The following is a 12,489-nucleotide window of genomic DNA, read 5'->3' as shown; positions in this document are numbered from 1 at the left end:
ATTTTGTTATCTTTAATTTTTGCATTGTTAATGAAAAGAAGTAAGATTATTAAAATGATTGGAATAACAGACCCAAGTAGGAAAACGTGAACTAGTAATCACAACACCTGGGTTTTTTTCTTGATTCTTCTACCCATTAACTATGTGGTCTTGATAAATCTTTGATATTTCTGGTCCTCCATGTATTCATTAGTAAATTGAAGAGACTGAATAGATTATTACTAAGACATCTTTAGATATGAGAGGCAATGAATTAAAAACGTCTTTCAAGTGAATCCTCATAAAATCATATTTTATATTCTTAATAACTGATTGAAAAACCTTCATATGTTTTTCAATATGTTGGTCTTTAAATGTTTTTGTACATTACCTGAGTCTTATTATTGTTGAAAACTTAGAGCAATTGTTCCTACCACCAGTCCCTCTGTTGAAATTGAGCGCTGAGGTAAAAGTTTGGGCTAAGCCCAGTGCACCTCATTGCATTTCCAGACATCTTTACTTTCTCCCAGAAAGACAAACTTAGGCTCTGGAAGAAACAGCATCCATAAAATGTTACTTAGCTGAACATTTTGAATGAATTATTTGTCCTTTCTAGAAGAAGAAATGATAGCATTAACATTCATAGAAGGTACATGTTTATTGCAGCAGTTCACAAAAAGTCTATCTAAAATGGCTTTGCAATTTTGTTTTCCATTACATAAATGAGTATCATTAAAATTAATACTCTTATAAAATAATTGTTGGTTTTAAAATTTTTATCATGTTCTAATACATTTTATAGTATATGATTAATGTTAATTGTGAAATATATACATTTAGCCCTTATCTCTTTGTATTTCTATTCTTTTCTGTCATAGAAAAAATTCATAAACCTTTTTTAAAACAATTTATATATAAAATATTTACATGGACTTGGGAGAAATTTTAGTGAGCCTATTTCTAGTCTTTATATCAGCATTTAGTGTGAAAGACCACGTGTTTGCCCATCCCACAGCTGTATTTTCTGTCTTTATCTTATTATTAATCCAACGTGATTTTTAATAGATATTTGGCATCCACAATCTTTCTGGGCCCCTCTTAGGTCTCCAAGCTGGTGTACAATATGGCCTAAGCCAATCAAGACAATTCACTGTACTTGCCAGTGATTAGCTCAGGCAAGGGCATCTTGCCTAGAGGAATTTAAAGGGAAGCATGGTGAGGCTTCTTGAGACAGTGCTTCTGTTTCTGCCTTTGGAGATTACTATGTGAGGCCCTGATGATCAGAGAAGCTGCAGCCATCTTCAGAGCATGAGGAAAAAGCTCAGAGGATCACAAGACTTTGAGCTAGAACTTTTGACTTTGTTGGGCTATTAATTTAATCTACATTGGAACCATCTACCTCCAGAGTTTTTCTTATACAAAATAGCGTGTGTTCTTACTGCTTAAACCACTTGAAGTAAGCTTTGCTGTAATTTGAACCTCAAGGAACTCATAGAATTTCCTTGCCCTGTTCCCAGTGTTCTTAGGCAGTGAGGGGCTGAGAACTCTTTGCATAGGTCCTGTGTTCCCAAAAGGTAGACTTGAGATTGTATCCATCAAATATCAGTGTTGGGGGTGTTCCATCATTTCATATTAGTCATTAGAAACACAATGCTATTGGAGGACATTTATATTTTTTAACAAAGGAAACAGCACAGAAAATGCACACACTTCATTTTTGTCTTATATAAACAAATATAAATATTTTTGATTCTCCAGCTATTTGTATTACAGAAAATTCTGTACTTTAAACCATTTTCTTTTAATTATCTCTTTATTCTGCAAAACCTCTCTTGATATCTTAAATGGTTACTAACATTAATAATACAAGATGTCAGAATTTTCCTGGAAGTCATATACAATACTTCTGTTTATATCTTATTGGCCAGAATTTGTCACGACTACTTGCTGCAAAAAAAAATCTGGTAAGTAGATTGTATGCCCACCAGCACTTTCTATTACCATGCCTGTGTCTCCATATTCTTAGTTGCTCCAACATTTCTAATTCTCTAGTATTTGGCAGGTTAAGATAACTATTGTTATCAATTTTATTTCTTTTATGACTAGTGATGCTGAGCTTTATCTTCTAGATTCTTTACACAATTTAATTAGTGACTTAATTACATCTACTAGGGCAGTGTGGTATATCAAAATCATCATAGACTAAGTCTTCAATGTTGTATGCAAGGCTGGATAAAATTTCTTCTTGCCATGATTTCAGTCTTTTTAATGGCAAGAAAGTGACTTTATATTTTAAAATGTATCTCTGTTAAGTGGGCACACAAAAAATAATGAATGAATAAAATTAAGAAATAAAGAATTTTAATCTCAAGTCATTTAAAAATTCTATACTTTGTTCTTAATTATTCACATAACTAGAAATTGAATTTATATCAATTTTTGCTTAAAAATGCCTAGCTCCGTGTCTAACACATAGTAAGCACTAAATAATCATTTGTTAAATGGATACATGAATGAAAAAATAATTACCAGCATTGATTTTATTGGGAATAGAATCTAATATTTTTGTGTTTTCAACATTTTTAAGGTTAGTTTATCAAGATTATAGTGGTGCTAGAAATATCTTTCCCATTTTCTTTCAGTTTTAACAAAGTTAAAGATTCTTTCTCAATGTTTAGAATTTCACAATTGGATTTTATACGTGAATTAAGCTGTGGCTCCAGGGTGTGTAACACTAAATATTATATTAACTGAAAATTAATTATCAGTAAGAGACTAAAAAGACATCTCTTCATTACAATATTACTTTTGAAAGAATTTCATAGTATTCTTAGGATAAACACATTTTTTATTGTATGCTGCATTTTTTTTCTGTTCTCATAGATAGAAATTAATTTTGATTCCATTAGTTCTACACATGGTAATAGTTTTAGTTTTTCTGAATTTGGTTTTATTTTTTTCTGTGAATGTTAATATTTTGCAAAGCTTTGTGCACTGTAAATAAGATGGCTATCTGAATCTTAGATAGTTACAGTGTTTTTCTATATTAGAAATATTTGTTTAAAAACTGGCAAGTTTGGACCAGGTGCAGTGGCTCAAGCCTGTAATCCCAGCACTTTGGGAAGCCAAGATGGGCGGATCATCTGAGGTCAGGAGTTTGAGATCAGTCTGGCCAACATGGTGAAACTAAAAATACTAAGTTTCTGTTAAAAACATGAAAATTAGCTGGATGTTGTGGCGGGCACTTGTAATCGCAGATACTTGGGAGGCTGAGACAGGAGAATCGCTTGAACCTGGGAGGTGGAGGTTGCAGTGAGCTGAGATTGCACCACTGCACTCCAGCCTGGGTGACAGAGTAAGACTCTGTCTCAAAAAAAAAAAAAAAAAAAAAAACCTAGGCAAAGTTGTTAACGTAATTGGTAATACTATATTTATTACTAAACTAATATAATTCGTAGATTTTGATAAAATAATACCTTCTACTTTGAACTTAACATATATTTTATTCCATACATCTTGAGGAGAAAAACTACTTTGCTTTACACATCTATAAGATGGGAACAATAATGATACTTACCTCAGGATCATTGCAAATAATAAGACAAATTAATGGCTTAGAACAATGACTGGCATGTATGAAGTGTTCAATAAATACCTGGCTGATTCTTTCCCTTCTTACTCTTGTTACAATCTTTTTATTGCCTATATTACTTGTTTAATTATTAGCAAATGAATTAAAATATTTGGATATTAAATCATAGACCTTTAGAAGTCTGCATGAACAGAGACCACACTTTGGACATCTTTTGTGTTCTGCACAGGGCCTATCATAAGGCTGAGCATTGTGTCAAGTATTAACTTGGCCATCTCCTTGATCCCATGTTCAAGTATGTCATATTATCTTCATTCATCACTCACAATTGATTCTTAAACATTTATTATTTGTCATGCACCTTTGGCAAAAAAAGATAAGAATAATAAAAGAAATGGACCTGGGTCTTGTTCTCATATAAACATATGGGAACCTATAAATATTCTTAACAATATCTAAATATTTGTAATACAGAAACTCATACTGTTCCTTAAATCAGTTTCTTATAGTCCTCTCTTTCCAAAGTTAAACACTTTCACATTATTTATGAAGAGACACAAATTAACAGTAATCTACAGCACAGCATTAGACATTCTATATTAAAGCTTTAAAAAGTGTAGATGACTTATTGAAGAAGTATAATTTAAACCATCTCTGCTTGCTAGCACAGAACCATGTAAACCAAAGCCTCAAAGAAATTAGTTTATGAGCATATAAAAAATTGCTTTAAAAGAAGAAAAGAATAATTTGTTTGTACTTTCTCATTATCATCAAAAACATTTTCACTGTTAGCAGTATGGACAGTATAGTTAAATGTCATTAGGAAATATGAAAAATCTTCTCTGACTTCTTATGGCATATTAACTAACAGGGGTGGCATAAGGCTGAGAAGATGGCTGAGTACAGTGATATGGTTTAGATTTGTGTTCCTGACCAAATCTCATGTTGGACTGTGATCCCCAATGTTGGAGGTGGGGCCTAGTGGGAGGTGTATGGATCATGGGGGCAGACTTCCCTTTTTGGTGCTGTTCTTGTGATAGAGTTCTCACAAGATCTGGTTGTTTAAAAGTGTGTGGCACCTCCCCTGCCTTCCTCCTGCTCTGGTCATGTAAAATGTGCCTGCTTCCCCTTCACCTTTCACCATGATTGTAAGTTTCCCGAGGCCTCCACAGCTATGCTTTTTGTACAACCTGCAGAATCAGGAGCCAATTAAGTCTCTTTTCTTTATAAATTACCCAGTCTCAGGTATTTCTTTATAGCAATGTGAGAACAGACTGATACACAATATTAGTACCAAGAGTGGGGCATTGCTATAAAGATAACTGCAAATGTGGAAGCAGCTTTGGAACTGGGTAACGGGCAGAGGTTGGAAGAGTGTGGAGGGCTCAGAGGAAGACAGGGAGATGAGGAAAAGTTTAGAACTTCCTAGAGACTTGTTGAATGGTTTTGACCAAAATGGACATTGAACTCCAGGCTGAGGAAGTCTCAGATGGAATAAGGAACTTACTGGCAACTGAAGCAAAGGTCACTTTTTTATGCATTAATAAAGAGCCTGGCTTTACTGTGCCTCTACTCTACAGATCTGTGGAACTTTGAACTTGAGAATGATGATTTAGGGTATCTGGTGGAAGAAATTTCTAAGCCACAAAGCATTCAAAATGTGCCCTGCCTACTTCTAACAACTTATGCTCATATGCATGAGGAAAGAAATGACCTGAAACTGGAACTTATATTTAAAAGGGAAGCAGAACATAAAAGCTTGGAAAATTTGTAGCCTGACCATGTGGTAGAAAAGAAAAACCCATTTTCTCAGGAGGAATTCAAACAGGTTGCAGAAATTTGCATAAGTAAGGAGTTGCCAAGTGCTGATAGCCAAGACAATGAGAAAAAGGCCTCCAAGGCATTTCAGAGACCCTGGAGGCAGCCCATCCCATCACAGATGACTTAGAGGCCTAGGAGGGAAGAATGGTTTCATGGGCCAGGACCGGCCCTGCTGCCTTGAGCTTTGGGAGACTACTCCCTGCATTCCATCTGCTCCAGCTCCAGCCATGGCTAAAAGGGCCCCAGATATAGTTTGGGCTGCTGCTTCAGAGGATGCAACCTGTAAGCCTTGCCAGTATCCACGTGGTATTAAGCCTGCAGGTGCTTAGAGTTCAAGAGTTGAGGCTTGGGAGCCTCTGCCTAGATTTCAGAGGACATATGAAAAAGCCTGGATATCCAGGCAGAAGCCTGCTGCAGGGATGGAGCCCTCATAGAGAACCTCTACTAGAACAGTGAAGATGGGAAATGTGAGATTGGAGCCCCCACACAGAGTACTGCCTAGTGGAGTTGTGAGGACTACCATCCTCCAGATCTCAGAATGGGAGATCCACTGGCAACTTTTACCCTGCACCTGAATGAGTCATAGGCACTTAACGCCAACCCATGAGATCACCTGTGGAGGCTGAACCTTGCAAAGTCACAGGGGCAGAGTTGCCCAAGGTTTTGAGAGCCCACCCCTTGTGCAAGCCTGCTCAGGATATGGGACATGGAGTCATTAAAAATTATTTTGAAGCTTTAAGATTTAATAACTTCCCTGCTGGGTTTGGAACTTCTATGGGGCCTGTCGTCCCTTTGTTTTGGGCAATTTCTCCCATTTGGAACTTGTGTGTTTACCCAATGCTTGTACCCTCATTGTATTTTAGAAGTAACTAGCTTGTTTTTGATTTTACAGGCTCATAGTGGGAAGGGGCTTGTGTTGTCTCAGATGAGACTTTGGACTTTGAACTTTTGAGTTAATGGTGGAATGAGTTAAGACTTTGGGGGATTGCTGGGAAGGCATGATTGTAATTTGCAAAGTGAGAAGAATACAAGATTTGGGAGGGGCCAGGGGCAGAATGATATGGTTTGGATTTGTGTCCCTGACCAAATCTCAAGTTGAATTGTAAGCCCCAGTGTTAGAGGTAGGACCCTGTGGGAGGTTTTTGGATCATGGGGAGGGACTTACCCTTTTGGTGCTGTTCTTGTGTTAGAGTTCTCATGAGATCTGATTCTTTTAAGTGTCTGGTACCACCCCACACCACCCACTTCCTCCTGCTCTCGCCAAGTAAGATGTGCCTGCTTCTTCTTTGCCTTCTGTCATAATTGTAAGTTCCCTGAGGCCTTCCCCGCCATGCTTTCTGTACAGCCTGCAGAACCTGTGCACCAATTAAACCTATTTTCTTTATAAATTACCCAGTCTGAGGTATTTCCTTATAGCAATGCAAGAATGGACTAAGACATACAGCTTTTAGATTTTAAAATAAATGTGAGAGTTGAAAAATACTGCCTCATAAGGGCAATAACCAAATTAATGTGCTTGAAATAAACCCATCAATGCTCGTTTGAGACTTTTCCATTTAAGAAATGCATCTACATGAAAAGCACATAATACTCAAATTTGTTGTGAGCTATCATAAATGGCTCCCCAAAAGGCTGACTTAATGACAATTATCAGATGCCAAGGAATACACCTTATTGCATCAGCCCATTGAGGGAGGTGGTCTGGGCAAGGAATGGACTCATTAAGAAAAACAGTCTCCAGTTGATTTTCCTCAAATCTTTTGTGATTGAAAATCCCATCAGCACTTTATCTGTAAGTTGGTTGCTATGTGAGGTAATGGGGGTCAAGGCTTCTAGAACTACTACTGCTTGCAGAACATGAACTGATTAATTTTTATACTAGATTGAGCTGTGTTAGAAATGTCATAGTCCTCTCTTAACATCTATTTGTGGGATCTTCTATTTCTCTTCAGTTGTTCATCATCTAATGTTCAGAGCCCAGGATAATCACCCAGACTCATTTTTTGGGATACTTGAAACAAAATAGGGAATGTTGCTCTAAATTGTTGACCATTTGGGAATATTTTCTCAACTCCACACTTACACATTTGGTTTATATTAGGTAGTTTAGAGAACACAGTATACATTCCAGCTTGAATTTCAATTCTGCTGACTGTCACTACTAGGATCAGACACACTTAGACATACCCAGTAGGCAAGCAGGTTAGTTTCTTCAAGGGATGCTTGACATAATTGTTTGAGACCTTCTGAGTAAAGAAATGAGACACATAAGCTCTTTCTAAGATAGATTTTCTAAGAGAGAAGGAGTGATTTGGAGAAATTTATAGCTCAGTGTTATGGGTTAAATAGTGTCCCCAAATATCTATATGAAAATCCTAACTCATAGTACCTTCAGAACGTGAACGTATATTTAGAGATTAGGTCTTTAAAGAGGTAATTAAGATTATTGGAAGAAAGATATTTCTGTCAACTTAAGTTCAAGTGATCAGAACCTGTGAATTAACAGACATACTAAGAGGAGAAAAGACAGGTTTAATTCACACATATATAGGAACACACAGTAATGAGTGACTCAGTGAATAGCCAGAGGTATAGGTCTATATACTACCTAAACAAAAGGAGGGTAAGTGGCTGTGGCCAGTGTCTAGGGTTTCAGTGGGGAAGTATGGAAAGTCCTGTTGGCTTTTTGATGCAAATAGAAATGGCAGTGTTTATCCAGGCTGAAATCTCAGCCTGAAGAGGAGGGGTGGTGTTATGACAGTGTAATTTATACTTCCTGCTGCCAAGGGCCAGTATTCTCCTGTATCAGAGTTCTCCAGACAAACAGAACCAATATATATATTGACATATTACTGATAACCAATTATATATACATATGAATATGTATGTATAATATATACATATATGAAGAGACTTATTATGAGATATTGGCCCACATAGTAGGAAAGTTGGCAGTGTAATTTCAGTCCAAGTCTGAAGGTCTGAGACCAGGGAAACCAATGGTGTAAGTCCTGGTCCAAGGGCAGGAGAAGACTGATGTCCCAGATCAAGTATGTGGCAGGAAGCAAAGGGGCCAAAATCTTCCTTCCTCTGCCTTTTATTCTACTTAGGCCCTCAATAAATTGGATGATGCTTTCCCACCTTAGGGAGGTTCTGTCTACTTTACTAAGTCCACTGATTCAAATAATAATGTCACCTGGAAACACCCTCATAGACACACCAAGAAACAATGTTTAATCTGGGCACCTCTTGGCCCTGTTAAATTGCCATGTAGAATTAACCATTTTAGCCCTCTAATAGGAAACTGCTTTGGAGGGGGTCAATGGCAGCTGTATTTGGGGAGTCTCTGCTAAGTTTAGATTATGTTTCTTTATGTGGCTGCTAATTGTTTAGATAGTCTTCAGTTAAAGTAATCTTCATATCACTTTGGTGGACTGTTAACCCTTTCAAGGTTAAATGAGGTTATTAGGGTGGGCCCTAATCTGGTATGACTGATGTTTTTATGAGAAGACACAGACACACAGAGAGAGCACTTCATGTAAACAAGAAGACAACCCTTCTACAAGTTGAGGACAGAGGTTTTAGAAGGAACTGACTTTGCTGACACCTTGGTCCTGGACTTCTACCCTCCAGAACTGCAAACAAATTTCTATTGTTTAAAGTAGTCAGTTTGTGATACTTTGCGATGACAACCCTAGGAAATTAATACACTCAATTTTTTTTTAATCCTATGAGTTCTGTCAAAAAGAGAAATGTCTGTGTGACAATGTTAAACTTAAAAAATGTTAACTCATAAAGTGTCTATGAGATGTTGGATGTTCAAAAAGGCATTTTCACAGGTCATGTGTAAATATAGCAAGAAAGAATGGGCCCACCATAGCACAGGAGTGTCAGCACTGGGGTTATTCATAGCAGGAGACACCACCTCCAGCAGTGGATTCAGCTATAACTTACCGAGGCCATTCCTTTGAATAGAACTTAGAGCACTCAGAGGATAAAACTGCAACAAAGCCCAGCTTTGCAGGCACTATAGAACTCAGTAGGCAGTGGAGGCTGAAAGGACTTGCCTGTGACCATATGTGAGGCTTCTCTGAAAAGTTCTGGAACTAATTTGAGGAAACACTGGGGGTGCAGGATGGTCACAGAAGGATGTGGATTTATAAATTACTATAGTTAAATGGTGTCAGCACCAGAGAAGTAATTATTCATTTATTTATTTTCACATTAAAGCAATATTATCTCTCGGCTGGGTCAAATACACATGACATTGGGGCAGAAGACAATCCTTACAGTGGCATTAGAATAAAGAAATTATAGACACATCAGAGAGGATTAGACTTTGTGGTCAATAGATTATTCTGTCTCCAGAATTGAATTTGATCCTTCTACATTACATCTACCTGTATTTTGTTTTAAATAACAATTTATCCTTCTCAGATGTGAATTCACTTAATAAGTAACTATAGATCTTCATCTTTAGTAAGGACTTGAGCATCCCATGAAAAGCAGCTGGTTAACTGATACAGAACAGTATCCAGCAAGTGTAATTGAACTGGCAAAAGTCTGTCTGTCTTAAGATGGCAGCCTCCAAAATGATTTAATAAAGAGAAAAGAAAAAAGGCCAATTCAATAATTTTGAATAATAACTTTGATTTTATCTTAAGAATGTTTCTTAAATTAAAAATATTGTAATATTGCATTTGAATATAATCCTTGTTTTCCTCAGGCCTTCAAATAATGTATTAAGGTGTTATTACATATATTCTAGCTCATGTACCAATATGTAAGTATTATCACTGCCTTGTTTATGGAAGATTTAGAACTCTTCTTGATGTTTTACAAGCTGAGTCAGTGCCAGATAACTAAAAAATAATAGCAAGGTGTTTGCAAGCCTCAAACCCTATTAGAGATTATAACTGAGACACAGAGAAATGACTTAAAGAGAATACAAGCAATTATGACGTAAACCAAACACAAAATCCTAAGCTCCCCAACCAACAAAATGGTGTCCTCCTCTTGGCCAAGGGCATTACAAATTTAACCTGAAACACTAGTCCAGGCCATAATGGGGAGTCATACATGCCTCATTATACCCTCCTCCCTTTGGAATTTAGTCACAACTGACCAGCCTTAACATTAAAACAGAGACCTTATGACTGACAAAGAAGACTGTTTGTAGCAATATGATACCAACATGACAAATAGCAGGCCTTGAAGGAAAGAAAAGCATTTTACCCCAAAGTATATATTTTTTTCAACATATTTTGAAAATGACCCTGCAAAGCTGTCTCTTATAGGGGAAAATCTACAATCTGTAGAGAATTCCTTTTCCTTTCCAGGTCTTTTTCCTGATCCAGGAGAGAATTAACTAAGAGTCTGGCACTTAATAAGTCTGATAATAAAGTTTTACAATCTATTCTCTCTGAAGCCTGCTACTTGGAGGCTTCATCTGCATAATAAGAACCTTGGTCTCTACCATCCCTTGTCTTAACCCAGACAGTCCCTTCTATTAATTCTAAGTCTTTAAATAAACTCTTTAAACCAATTGCAAATGAGAAAATCTTTGAATCCACCTATGACCTGGAACCCCTGATCCCCTTTGCTTTGAGTTGTCCCATCTTTCTGGACAAAACCAATGTACATCTTACATGCATTGATGGATGTCTTATGTCTCCCTAAAACATGTAAAACCAGCACTCCGGGCACATGGTCTCAGGACCTCCCGACGATGTGTCAGAAGGATGTCCTTAACTTTGGCAAAATAAACTTCTAAACTGATTGAGACTTGTCTCAGATATTTTTTGTTTACAGTGAACAAAAGAGAAAACACCTGGATAATTTTGCTCCTTGACTAAAGTCATATGGTCTGACAAAGTCCAAATTTACCTCCTACTGCCCTCTACCATGTTCACTCCACTCCAGGCTCAGTGTTCTTGCTGTTTCTAACTCCCTGAGCATGATATTCTTGTCTAGGTGTCTTTACATCTGTTTTATTTATTTTTTTTCTTTACCTGGGATGCTCCTTCACCATAGCTCTCCTCTGCTTGTCTCTAAGGTGACACATCCTCAGACAGGCCTTCTCTGGTGCCCTATCTCAAACAGTATTCTCCTTCATTACTCTGTTTTTCAATGTAGTACCTATTCTTCCTGCATTTAATAATGTAAGTTTACATTCCTTTATCCCAAACCTTTGAGAATAAATATGCTTCCAGAATAAGACATTTTCCTCCCAAATTTTAGAAGGATAATATAGGACATTTACTGTATATTATGTAACCCCCCTCCCCCAACACACTTGGCCTCAGCCACTGATTTACAATAAAATTCATTACTAGTAATTAGTTTTAAGTGGGATAAATAAAGACTATAGATAGCTTTATGTCAATTCAAGACGAGTTTTTTCCAACAAATAAGTTATAAAAGAATCTTTGGTTTTCAGAACTTCTTGAATTGCAGAACTGCGGGTAGGAGATTTGGGGAATACATATAAAAATATAAATGTAAGTATATAGAGAGACTTGCTTGCTTGTGTGTTTGTTTGCTTCTCCCACAAAATGTAAGCTCCATTAGGTCAAGGGCATGGTCTATAGGTACTCAATGAGTATTTTGTAATTAAATTAATAAGACTATTTTCCACCTGATGATTCTTTTGTACCATTACCAGTAGACACTGATGTAGACTTTCAAAAATCTCCCATATATATGTAAGAGTTGTTGGTCTGAGGGGCACTGGACTCTGAGATGTCATGAGCAGTATAATATAGTGGATAAAATTTCAAACTTTGGAAGCAAGCTGAATTGGCTCCCAAGCATGATGTTGGTCCTACCATATTCTGTGGGAACCTCAAAGAACTTTAATCTTCTCATCTATAAAATGGAGAATATAACACATTGTGGATAATCAAGAACACCAAAGAGAGAGAAAGCAATAGGGAAATCATTCCCAAAGCCATGAATCTCAATCCTTTTCTAATTGGAAACAAATTCTGCTAAATAGCCTCTACATTTTAAATGATTCATTTCTTCCTTTTTGTCCCTAACCAACCAACATAGATAGATAAGAGGGTGTCGTGAATTGCTCTCTTTGTTTTAAAGGT

The sequence above is a fragment of the Pongo abelii genome, chromosome 3 (genome assembly GCF_028885655.2).
Source record: "Pongo abelii isolate AG06213 chromosome 3, NHGRI_mPonAbe1-v2.0_pri, whole genome shotgun sequence".
NCBI classification, from domain to species: domain Eukaryota; kingdom Metazoa; phylum Chordata; class Mammalia; order Primates; family Hominidae; genus Pongo; species Pongo abelii.
This window is presented reverse-complemented; position numbering follows the sequence as displayed.